Below are 13,802 nucleotides of genomic sequence, written 5' to 3' on the forward strand. Positions count from 1 at the left end.
ATCTAAACTTAAATCATAAAAAATTTTATGCTCGCGTACAAATCTTATAGGACCGTGCATGAATCTGCCAAGAAATCTATAATGATTTATAGTATATAAGATAATTATAAGAAATCTATAATTTCCATAAGGTTGAAACAATGCAGTGACATTCGTGTCACTGCATTGTTTCTGCAAGTGATATTAGAAGAAAGTAACCAAATATGGAATAGTGTCCCAATATGGAATTCCTTGATTTCTCCGAAAATATAAGTTGGAAGCGCACTACAATACCATCCTCTATTTCAGTCGCTCTCTTTATTATCGTATTCACACCTCTGTGTCAGCTGCGCGAACGATACGTGTCTGGCAGGCGCGTTTTGTTTTATCGTCTCGCAGAAAATTTCAAAGGTAAATATATTCAACGAGTATTATTGGTTATTATGCAGGAATACAGACTTGTTATGCTATTGAGTATATCGATAGTACCTTTATTTTAATATTTTATGATCTTCTGTAATTAAAACATTACGACTTGAAAAAATGTTCATACTAGTTTGAACTAATGTACAATTAAAAATATGGACAGTCGTTGGTGCCTAATTATGAAATAGGCGATTAAATGCATTATGATTGTGCTGGTCCAGAGTTTCATACATGGATCTGTGATGTCTGCAAGTGAATTAAGCTATTTTTTTGATTTTTCACAATTTTTTTATTTAAATTTATTTGATCTCAGATGTTTATGTCTATTTTTGTTATTGATATGTTGGTTTATGCCTATATTCCATATATGGGTACCTATTCCATATTTGGTTACTCATTTGGGATTTTGTTGTTTAGTTCATTTTTTTTGTTAATTAAGATATTTAATAGAAGGCTTTTAATTACTACATCAAAATGTATGACTGATTTGTCATAACATTAAACTGTTTTCATTTCTCTAAAGGTATTTTTTTATATCGCCAAAACAAAATGATATTCCATAATTGGCGACTTTCCTCTACTAAATTAGAAAATTATAGAGCCACCAATATCTTAACACTTATGTGCAAACTCTTTATGAAAATCTTAACGAAGAGATTAACACCTAAACTTGATTTCTATTAGCCCAAAGAACAGGCAATCTTCAGGGCAGGATATTACACAAATGACCATTTGCATACCATAAAAATATTAATTGAAACATACCACTGGTCCTTGCATTGGCAGATCGTCGACAGAAGTTTCGAGAGATAGCTGAGACAGTACTCATCTCAAAACATCCCTTAGATCATATCCTGCATGAAATTTCAGGTATGAGAAAGCTGTCGGCGCGATGGGTACCGCGTTTTCTCACTCAGGCCAACAGGCGCAACCATGAACCACTTCAAAGCAGTGTCTTTGGCTGTTGCGTAATCCGAGTTTCTACGTTGCTTCATAGCCGTTGACGAAACATGGATCCATCGGTACTTACCAGAGACCAAGTAAAAGTCTATAGAGTCACCTCGCGAACGTGCTCCGAAGAAGGCGAAGATTGCCCTATCGGCCGGAAAGGCGATGGGCGCCGTTTTCTGGTATTCACAAGGTGTGATCTATACCATCTTCCTGGAAAGGCCAAAACTATCACAGGGCTTTACTATGACGCATCACCTCCGCCGTCGCCATGGTCAAACTTCAAACTGATCGAATTGGGCTACGAATTGCTATTCCATCCACCATATTCTCCAGATTTGACCCTGTACGACTTCTTTTTATTTCCAAACTTCAGAAAGTCACTCGCCGGCCAGACATTTGAGTCGAATGAGGAGTACACCGCCGTCATGGAAGCCTATTACAGACTTCGAGGAAGATGTATTTTTCAGATGGGTTAAAGAAGTTTGAGCATCGCTGGGTTAGGTATATCGAGTTAAAGGGAACTGCGTTCAGAAATAAATCACCACTTTTCCAAAATGTTCGTTTTTATTTTGGAGGCTAAGTACTTATCTGACGGCCCTAGTATCTACCCTACGGCAGTCATTAATTACACATTTAAAAATAAATTAACTTTCTAGTTCTCGGTAAGAAGGCTTAAGTAAGATTAATCAAAAAATAATAATTGACGATTATAATCTTTTCCAAAAATAACTTTTTCTAATAATATCTACTTGCGAGACAAGATAATATTATAATCTTAGCGAATTTTTCTATTTTGATAGAAAGGTTTGTCTATCTAATTTTAGTATGTAAAATTGTTAGCTTAAGACATTGGGCATCTAGGAGCAGGCTATACTGTTTTTGTATCACTCTCAACTTTCTATCACTCACTGAGGTTGTTTGTGGTGTATATCTTTTAGAGCTAGACTAGCATAGAGAGGATTTGTAAAACTTAAATAATTGGATGCTGAAGAACCACACAATATCCCAATACTTGAGAAGTAAAATGCTCAACCCAGGCCCGGATTTAAGGGGGCAGGCTAGCTGCCCGGAAAGTCCCAAACTTAAAAAAATCACCACATTATTCACATAGAATAATTTTTGTCAATCAATTAACTGGAACGTTACATGGAAGGTTTCTCTCCTGTTGAAAATGTATCTTTGCCAAGTCACGGTCATTATAAAGCAGAAGATATATTTAATTTTCTAATGACATTCTTGCAAGAAGATGATATCAATTTGAAAATTTGCAGGGGACGGTCCAAGGATAACCCGTCAGTTATGAGTGGAAAATACAATGGTGTTTATGCTGGAATTAGATAATATATATTGCCATTGTGGATTTCGTGTGCCGCCCACTCTCTAAATTTAGTTGCAAAAGCTGCAGTTGAGTGCTGTCCTGCTGCCATAGCATTCTTTGATTTCCTGGATGGACTATATGAACTATATGTATTTTTCCTCTATATATAGATACAACTTGTTAATCGAATGTTTAAAAGCGTCTTTAAGCGAGAGCAACGCCGACCGTGGCAGAAATATTATTGTTCCTAAAAGAGTAAATACGTACTACTAGATTGTCATCTAGTAGAAGTGACGCCGAAAAAGAACTAGTTAAAGGTTATAATCAGATAAAAGAAGCATTATCCAAAATTTCGTAAGACGATTAGCAACAATTTGAAACTCGTAACGATGCAAATGGTTTGTATAATCGAATGTGTTTACTGGAAACAAGAATATTTGCAATATTTTGGAATGAAATCTTAAAGAGGACAAACAGCACAAGTCGTATTCTCCAAGATCCAAATGTTGATGTTAATTCAGGAGTGGCGGCACTTAGATCACTTAAAGAATTTATATTCTTTTAAGGAATATTTCAGAGACTGAAATGGCAACATCAGAGAAATTTATAATTCAAAATTTAATCGCTGTTATAGTTCACTCCTCTTTAAGTCAGAGGCTTTCTGCATGTGAGTCCATTAATTGCAATTTTGGATTTTTACATTATTTGGAAATTTAACTTTCAATGAAACTGTAGCTTACCGACATTGATAGCAATGATTTAGATGAAAACCTATATTTTGAATTGGTACAATCTGTAGAATTTTTTAAATTCATTTAAAGAGGAAACCAGCTCATCAAATATAAGTAAAGAACTTCAAATGTACCGACTGCTAAAAGAAAAGAATGTAAATGATACGTTTCCAAATGTTGTGGTGACACTTCGTTTGTTTAGTTCTGATGAACTAAATGTATTGGATGGAGGTTATTCTCAAAATTAAAGTTAATTAAAAATCGACTATGATGGGCCAAGAGCGTTTGAATCATCTCTCTATAAAGGCGGAGATACATATGCGCTCTGCTCGGTGTACGAGCCGCTCGCGCGCAGCGTATTCGTCAGATTAGTACGTGTTTTCAAGTGACGCACAAACGGCACGCACACGGCGCACCACGATCTAAATTCTGTCGGTTTTTCAACAAACGCTTTGATGGTTCGCAATACGTATTTGGACGGGTTTGCGAGTGGTTTGTTGGTTTTGGCGCGCATGAGTTGAATATTTGTTAGTAATGGAATGGGAATTGTCGGAAGGAAATTGATGTTTACCGTGGAAAATCATTATTGTGGGATCCTCAATAAAGAACCATTTAATTTAAAGAAACGACTTAAATCCGATCTGAACGGAAATAGAAGCTGAAATAAAAAAATGTACATGCGGACCTTTTTAAAAAATGTTAGTTCATTGTTGTACTAAAAATAACATATTAAAAATAAGATTTACTATTTTATTTGGGCATAAGCCACAATTCGAGTTTGAAATCAAGTTTAGTTGACCTTTCGACTTTCACTTCGGAAATAGTTATCAATATCAAAAAAACATTCATAAGCAGATATATATTATGTGTCACCGGAAAGCGAAATAGGTAACGCACGACTTAGAGAACCTATAGTTTTCTAACTTCGTGTCTGGTGAAGCAACGCAGTTGAAACAAGCGGATATATTATAATTGTGTCACAGGAAAGCGAAAAAGGTAAGGCACAACTTGGAAGACCCAATAGTTTTCTAACTTCGCTTCTGGTGAAGCAACAGAGTTGGAACAAGCAGATATATTATAATTGGGTCACCGGAAAGCCAAAAAGGTAACGCACAACTTGGAAGACCCAGTAGTTTTCTAACTTCTCTTCTGGTGAAGCAACGGAGTTGGAACAAGCATATATATTATAATTGGGTCACCGGAAAGCCAAAAAGGTAACGCACAACTTGGAAGACCCAATAGTTTTCTAACTTCGCTTCTGGTGAAGCAACTGAGTTGGAACAAGCAGATATATTATAATTATGTCACCGGAAAACGAAAAAAGTAACGCACAACTTGGAAGAGCCTATAGTTTCCTAACTTCGCTTCTGGTGAAGCAACGGAGTTGGAACAAGCAGATATATTATAATTGGGTCACCGGAAAGCCAAAAAGGTAACGCACAACTTGGAAGACCCAGTAGTTTTCTAACTTCTCTTCTGGTGAAGCAACGGAGTTGGAACAAGCAGATATATTATAATTGGGTCACCGGAAAGCCAAAAAGGTAACGCACAACTTGGAAGACCCAATAGTTTTCTTACTTCGCTTCTGGTGAAGCAACGGAGTTGGAACAAGCAGATATATTATAATTGGGTCACCGGAAAGCCAAAAAGGTAACGCACAACTTGGAAGACCCAATAGTTTTCTAACTTCGCTTCTGGTGAAGCAACGGAGTTGGAACAAGCAGATATATTATAATTGGGTCACCGGAAAGCCAAAAAGGTAACGCACAACTTGGAAGACCCAATAGTTTTCTAACTTCGCTTCTGGTGAAGCAACGTAGTTGGAATAAGCATATATATTATAATTGGGTCACCGGAAAACGAAAAAGGTAACGCACAACTTGGAAGAGCGTATAGTTTCCTAACTTCGCTTCTGGTGAAGCAACGGAGTTGGAACAAGCAGATATATTATAATTGGGTCACCGGAAAGCGAAAAAGTTGACACAGGGCTTGGAAGAACCTATAGTTCTCTAATTTCGTTTCCAGTGAAGCTACGCAGTTGAAACAAGCAGATACATTACAATTGTGTCACCGGAAAACGAAAAAGGTATCGCATGACTTGGAAGTACCTATATTTCTCTAATTTTGTTTCTGGTTGTAGGAACAAGCAGATATATTATGGTAGGGGAGCAAAGTATGCTAAATGTGCAGTCACTCGAGCGCTTTGGGGACCTATTGGGTTGTGATTATTAGGTCCTAAAACCAAAAAAGTTAAGTAAAATTTTCCATTTTAGTGGGGACTTCCCATTTTTTAATTTAATTTTCCATTTCCAACAATCTTTTTTCCGATTATAGCGCCATCTATCCATAATTCAAAAAAATGTTTGGAATAAAAGTTGTTTATTTTTATACAAACAATCCAAATCTGCAATAAGAAACGGGGTATACCATTTAAGATTTTAAAGTAACCCCCCACCTCACCTCCGTGGGGGGTCGTGTTTGGAACCATTCGATATATTTTTCAAAAACATTGATAAAGTGTATTTTGCAATTTTTCGATATGATGTTTATTTTGCGAAAGATCGCGGGATTTGTATTTAAAATTTTAAATTTACCCCCCACCCCTCTCCGTGGGGGGTCAAGTTTGGTATTTTTCGATAGATTTTTGAAAAATATTAAACACGTAGATTTTAGTTTTTCAATCTGACGTTCATTTCGCGAAATATTCGCTTTTTTTGTGAAACTTTTTGACTCACCCATTTCCGTACGCCCCGCTCAAATCGTCATATTTTTGAAATATAGACTCTTTTGCATGTACTTAACTTACCTTATCTTAATCTGACAATTTCGAATATTTTAAGGATAGATTTTTTTTCGGGCCCCCCTGAACGAACTCCCCTGTATTAAGAGCCAATATATGGTGGAGGTACATCTGCAGGGTACCACGTTTCTCCCCATATGATAATCTGACGCGCTCGAGTAACTGCAAAAATCCCCGCTTGGGCTCCCCTACCATTATATTTGTGTTGCCAGGAAGCGAAAAAGGTACTTCCCGAAATGTTCCCAAACTGCGGCTTATTCCACATAAAATAGTAAATCGCATAAGATGACACAAGAAAATAGTTTCAGAACGATACCAAAATAAGATGTAGTAGAAGTACAGGACAGAGACGTGATTATCTACAATTACTAAACGTTCGTAAGTTTCCTCTGGATCGTCAAAATGAAAAATTTTAACAAACAATAACCGCGCCACGAACGCGCGGCGCACACACGGCGCGGATATGTATTTCCGCCTTAATGGGCATTGAACACGATGTCCTAAAGCAACCAGGCATGTCCGACATAATTAAAGAATTCCCAATGAAAAAATCTCGAAAAGTACCCGGGCTTAACCATATATGTTTATTTTTAATGTTTTACTGAAACAAAAAAACAAATTACAGTTCTTGTATTTGTATTATTTAAAAATATATTTGTAAAAGTAGATCAACATTCAACTAAACGAGAAAACCCTGTAGTTAGCTACATACCATAGTTACAACAACAATTTTCTAAATGGTAGGAGGTAGGGCCCCACACCAATTCTGCCCAGGGGCCCTCGCTGCCTTAAATCCGGCTCTGGTTCAACCAGTGCACCCTTCCTATCCCCTATCCCTCAGGACATATGAATGTCAAACCTGGACCCTAACCAAGGTAAATATGAATTAACTAGCTACAACAGAAAGAGAGGAACAACGTAAGATCAAAAAGTCGAGAATATGACAACAAAAATTGCCAAACTCTGCACTGCTAGACAAAAAGACCAACGTTGGCACACCACAATACAACATTGGAGACCTTACGAAGGTAAACGACCAAGAGGAAGACCACAGATCAGATGCGTAGACGATATAAATAGAATAACCGGAACAAATTGGAAGTACCTATGTTGCTTAAGATAGAGATCGATGGAAGGAGCTACGAGAGACCTATGTCCAAACATGGGCGATAGAAGACCAAGAAGAAAATATTTCAGAAATAGTTTTAATTCATGTCTCATTAATCTTATCGTGCTGTATTGCCGTATAAACTTACACAGCTACGTGCAGCGTTTGGTATTTGATTTCTCTAAAATAGTTATGTATATTTAAGATACCTAATGTTTTCGTAATATGTCAGTTCTGTTAATGCTGTTAAAGAAGTCTTTCAGGATGTTCATTGTTCATCATCTATTATCTTCAACAGTCCTGGCACTAGGGTATAATCGCTCTATAAGGTTTTTTAATTAATATTTTGTATAACACCAGCAGAAAAAAAATTCGTTTTGGCGCCCCCTGCAGTGCATCCCTTGCAGGCCCATTATCGCCGGCCCTGATCTTCAATTTTATAATGTCTTTTGGAATATTATCAAGTTCTGGCGTGTTTTCATTTTTTGTGCTTTATCATATTAGGTATTAAAGTTTTCACAAAATTATATAGGTGCAACATAATTAATTTACAGCAAATGTGATGCGGAGCTTGGCATAAATGTTGAGTTCCGAAATACTCTTGTATTTGTTTGTATATGTTTGGATTTAACGGTGCAGAAAAAGGGCTTCGTATTCTTTGTAGATTATTAATAAAACTTTACTTACTTATTTCCTGTTACTCCGTAAAGGAGCATAGGGCATCAACGAAGCTTCTCCATTGGACTCTGTCTCTGGCCATAGCTGCTACCTCTCCCCAGCTCTTTCTCATACCTTTGTAGTCAGCTTCATTTGTTCTTCTCCAGGTCGTTGCGGGTCGTCCTTGCTTTCTTCGTCCTGCTACTGTCCATTTTAGAGCTTTCTTTGTTATATCTGAGTTGTCCTTCCTCAGGGTGTGTCCCAGCCAATTCCATCTTTTCCTTTTAATTGCAATTTCAATTGGCTCTTGTTTGGTTTTCTTCCAGAGTTCTTGATTTGTTATGATGTTGGGCCAATATACTTTCAAAATATTTCGGAGGCACCTGTTTACAAATACTTGGAGTTTTTTGACAGTTCCGTCTGTTATTGCCCAGGTCTCGCATCCATACAGTAATACTGTTTTAACATTACTATTAAACAGTCTTATTTTGGTGTTTTGACTAATTTGTGTTGACCTCCATATGTTTGAGAGTGTTCCAAGTACTTGTTGTGCTTTTCTAAGTCGATGTTTAATGTCCGCCTCGATTCCACCATGTACGCCAAGTATACTTACTAGGTAGCAAAATTCTTGTACCTGTTTTACTTCTTCTTTACTGATATATAATTTTTCCTGTCGGAGTTGGCCTATTCTCATCTCAACTGTCTTATTGACATTTATTCGGAGACCAATTTCTGCCGCCTCTTTCTCCAGTTTACTTAGCATGTTCTGCATATCATCTATTGTATGGGATACCAGGCATATATCATCTGCATATTCCATATCAGCCAGTTTCTTACCATCTAAGTAGTTCCAAGGGATTCCGTTTTATCTGTCTATGGTTTTTTGTAAAATGTAGTTGAGACATATATTGAAGAGTAGAGGTGAGAGTATACAGCCTTGCTTTACCCCCTTCTCTATTTCTATTTTGTCCGTCATTTGACCCTTATGTAATACCTGGAATGTTGTTCGGTTATACATCATTTGTATTATTCTAATGATCTTAGGTGGAATTTTAACGTGGCTTAAAATGTTCCAAAGAGCTTTGTGTTTTATACTATCAAACGCTTTGGCAAAGTCTACAAACGTCATTATCAGTGCTGCATTCTTTTCTTTAATTTCTTCTATGATGATACGTGATGTAGCAATCTGGTCAATACAGGATCTTCCCCTTCTAAAACCCGCTTGTTCATTGCGAAGATTTTTATCGATTTCGACGTTAATTCTTTGATGTACAATATAGGCTAGTATTTTATTTATAGAACACAATAGTGTTACTCCTCTCCAGTTTTCGCATAGCTGCGCGTCACCTTTTTTTGGGAGATTTATTATGATTCCATTATTCCACTCTGTAGGTACGTGTTCTTCATTCCATATCTCTATCAGCAATGGTGCCAGTAACTCCACTGTTCCCTCAATGTCAGCTTTCCACAATTCGGATGGGATACCGTCAATTCCTGCTGCTTTGTTATTCCTCAGGTGACGGATTGCTTCACCTAATTCTTTCTTCGTTGGGCTCACTGCATTTATTTTTAAACAGTTTTCAATTGGTCCTGCTGCATGGTCTTCTTGCGCAAACGGTTCGTTTTCTTGCTCTGCTATGAGTTCTTGGTAATACTCTTGCCATCTATGGGTATGTTCTTCTGTCATTGTGAGAACTTGCTCTCTTTTGTCTTTTAGTGGTTTGTTATTGTTTGTGTTCCTGTTTGCCAAACGCTTGGTGTTTCTATATAATTCTCTTTGGTTATTTGTTGCTGCTGCTTCTTCTGCTGCTCGAGTCATTCCCTCAGCCCATTTTCTCTTGTCTCCTCTAGTACTCTTTTTTACCTGTTTATTTGCAGCTTCATATTCTTGGGCTATTTTAATTTTGTCGTCACTCCTTTGTGCTCTATTTAATGTGGCTTTGAGGTCCTTTCTTTTTCTAATAAGTTGCCAGGTATTTTCACTTATCCACTCTTTCCGTTCTTCTTCTTGATATCCTAAGATTTCCTGAGCATTTTGATGTACGGCAAGTTTAATCGATTCCCATTTCTCTTCTACACTTATCTGCATATGGTTTATAGTTTCTGCATTCAGTTTTATTCTATTACTCTATTCATTATGAGTTTCGCTGTCATTCAATTGTTGTATGTTGTATTTTTTGCGTCTGTTGAGTTGTTTATTGCTGTTTTTCGCCCTTATTTTTAGTTTTATTTCCCCCAATAGTAGGTGGTAGTCACTCCCTACATCTGCTGATCGCTTATTCCTTACATCCAGTAGACTGCTTCTCCATTTGTTACTAATCAGAAGGTGGTCTATTTGATTTTCTGTTTTCTTATCAGGTGATACCCAGGTTATCTTGTGACACTTTTTATGTGGAAATATCGTTCCTCCAATTACCATATTGTTTTCTAAACTAAATTCTATGAGTTTTTCTCCATTTTTATTTCTTTCCCCCAGCCCGTGTACTCCCATACTTGCTTCTGCCCCATTATTATCCTGACCTACTTTCGCATTCAGATTCCCCATAACTATGATAATATCTCCTTTGTTTATCTTCCTCATAACTTCATTTAATTCTTGATAAAACTTTTCTTTATCCTCTTCTTCACTTACTTCTGTAGGTGCATAGCATTGCACGATGGTTACCTTCCTTATAAGCGAGTTGAACTGGGCGACTATTATTCTATCTGACACTGGATACCATTTAATTAGGCCTCTTTTGGCCTCCTTGCTTACAAGTATTCCGACTCCATTTCTTCTATCATTGGTTATGTCATTTCCTGAGAATAGTAGTACACTGCCATTTGATGTTGTCTTCTCTCCTTGTCCAGGCCATCGTATTTCAGATAAGCCCAATATATGTAAATTTAACTCTGTATTTATTTTTCCACTTGAGCCAGTCTGGACGCTTCGAGCATTGTCCTGACATTCCAGGCTCCATTTCTACAGCGGTTTTTGGGATGGAAGGTTTTTGTGGTCTTGGTTTGCTTCGTTTTAGTTTCTTTGATTTTAAGATTTAAGGTGAGTGAGTTATCAGCTCTCTGCACCCGAGAGTCCGTTTCGTCGTCTTCTTCTTCTGCTTCTTCCACTTCTGTTTCTTGATTTTCTTTATCATTGTTTTCTTTTCGTTGCATTTCGTTCAAGTCTATTTTATGCATGTTAACTTTCTGTTCATTTTCCTTCTCATTTGTCCGTTTGCTTTGCTTAGTCGTCATCTTGGTTCCAGTTTCGTGTCCTGCTGTTAGTTTTTTGCATTGCTATCTTTCTCCTTCATTTCTACTAGCTTCTGTTGCATGTGATCCCATTTTAGTTGTCTCCCATTCACATCCATCTTCTGATAACATACTTTCACATTTCCTTTTTTTCTTCTCTTCTCTAGCAACATCTCTCATATGTTTCTGGATTTTTTGTTCATTCTTTGTAAGGTCTGCCTCTATGAATATGTCTTTCCCCCTTAACTTTGCTTTCTCTTTTAGTATCTTCACTTTGTCCCCCCATTCAGCCATTTCAACTATACATTTTTCTTGGCCGATTTTATGGGCCTTCTTTATCTTTGTTTTCAGCATCAGTTCTTGTTCTATCATTTTTTCCATAGCTTCCTCAAGTATACTGTCATTTTGAGCATCCATGGTGATTCCAGTTATTAATAAGTTGTTTCGAATTTTTTGTCTCTCTATTTTTTCCATTCTGTCTTCAGCTTCTTTGATTCTGCTATATACTGCTTCTTTTTCTTTATCCCATTCCGCCTTTACTTGGGTGATCTCTTCCACCATAGATCCCATTTCTTCTTTGCTTTTCTGTATCTCTTTTTTCATGTCCTTTATATCCTCTCGAATTTCCTTAATATCATTTTTAATTTCTCGTTTTATTTCGGCCATATCCTCTTTAAGAGATTTATTAAATTCGCGCAACATTTCCTTTATTTCCTCCATATTAATTTCGGTTTGGTTATGTGTTCTCTCTCTTTGGGGTGATCTAGCAATTATTTTACTCTTTTGAAATACGTGTTGTTCCCCCGGAGATGTATTGTCGTCGATCCTTTCCCTCTTGCTTCCCCTTGGCGTCTGGGGTTGGCTATTATTCATATGTCCGAACTCTCAGCTCATTTATTTGTATGTAAGCCGGACCTGCGTTTGTTTATTTTGAGAAATTAACTGTTATCGCGGGCGATAAGTTTGCCAGAACCGGTTGTTCCGTCAGATACCTGCGAGGCGAGCTTCTTTTGCACAGTTATCTTAATAAAAAAAATAAACAAAACAAAAAAAAATGTACTTACAGTTAGTGATTTTTACATCTGCACTCACCCTTGCACTTTTTATAGCACTACTTAAATGATATTATTATTTATAGTAACAAAAATGCCGTTAATTTTCACTTTCTTCTATGTCATTAAGGCATAATTAGGTTTTAATGGTAAATAATTAATAACAGCACAAGCACAAACAAATTGTTTTTACACCCAACCGTCCCCGATCAAGTCTCTTATGAAACTTTAAGCATGACTAATTAAGTGAACTACTCCAAAATTTTTCCTGGGACCCAACATAAACTCAAAAAACACAGGAATATATTACAGCCTACCTATTTACCTCTGTTTCACCTGCATCCAGTTGAAAGCATAAATATTATCTGCATTATTCTTCCAATAGGTTTGTATAATCTTCGGGCTCAGCTGTAGATCTATCGCCTTTTAGTTAAACACCAAAAAATGCAAGTAGATTATTTTTTATTTATATAAACTGACACAAAGTTTACCGGAAGACGTTACTTTACTGATACGCTTCGTATGAAGTTTGAACTGAGACTTCACTACATGTTGACTGTATGAAGTAAATCGAAGGAATATATTTAAAGGCACATCTTGCCTCGTTGAGTTGACTCTAGTCAATAATTCTAATTCATGCTCTTTCTTAGCTGCAGGACAAATTGGGTCATAGCCCACACGACTTTCAAACAAAGGTTTTTATTTAGTCAGCACATTTAATGTCCATTGCCAAAAATATTGTTTATGATTTGCAACAATTAAACAAAATTAGTAACCCGCACATGTGTAAATATAATAACAAATTGGTTCATGTGATATACGGGGTGACAAATATATACTGTTTACTATCGGATATGAATGATGATTATTTGAGATTAAATAAGGTTATTTTATAGATTTTTCACTTCTCTTTTTTGTGATTTACTATTCTTCTTTCATTTGTTTTTTTTTAGATCGTTAATGGACACTTCTCCAAACTTCTCTGGATCTAGATTCTCCTACCATGGAATTTCTTTCAGCACATTACTTTCTTATTGTTATGATTTTATAATTCTTTTTTGACTATACATTTATATCGGTCACATTTTTTCGAGTTTTTAGAAGTTTCGAAACTATTTTGTTGTGGCATATATAAGTTAAATATTATGATAATGATGTGTTTCTTACCTTCTATTAATCCATTAATGTTGGTAGGTATATTCTTGGTTGCTAGCTGACCTCTTTTAAGTATTGGCAACCAGAGTCTGTTCCTGCTGATGGCTTTGCTAAAAATTTTCATTAGCTAAGATGAGAACTGCTTCTTTGATTTTCTCCTCTTTTTTCATGACTATGGATGCATCTTTCCATTATGTGATCTGTCGAAAGCTTTGTTTTTGATGTTGGTTTCATGCTCGTTTATTCTGACACTTAGGGATCTCACGTAAAAATTGTTGCATTCACATGGTATTTTATAGATGCAGTTCTTTGATCTTTCTTGTGTTGTTTAGTTTGGCTCAGAATAGATTTCAGTGTATTGGTTGTTTTGGAGTTGTATTTATGAGATTTTTAT

Source organism: Diabrotica virgifera, chromosome 2, assembly GCF_917563875.1.
Source record: "Diabrotica virgifera virgifera chromosome 2, PGI_DIABVI_V3a".
Lineage (NCBI taxonomy): Eukaryota > Metazoa > Arthropoda > Insecta > Coleoptera > Chrysomelidae > Diabrotica > Diabrotica virgifera.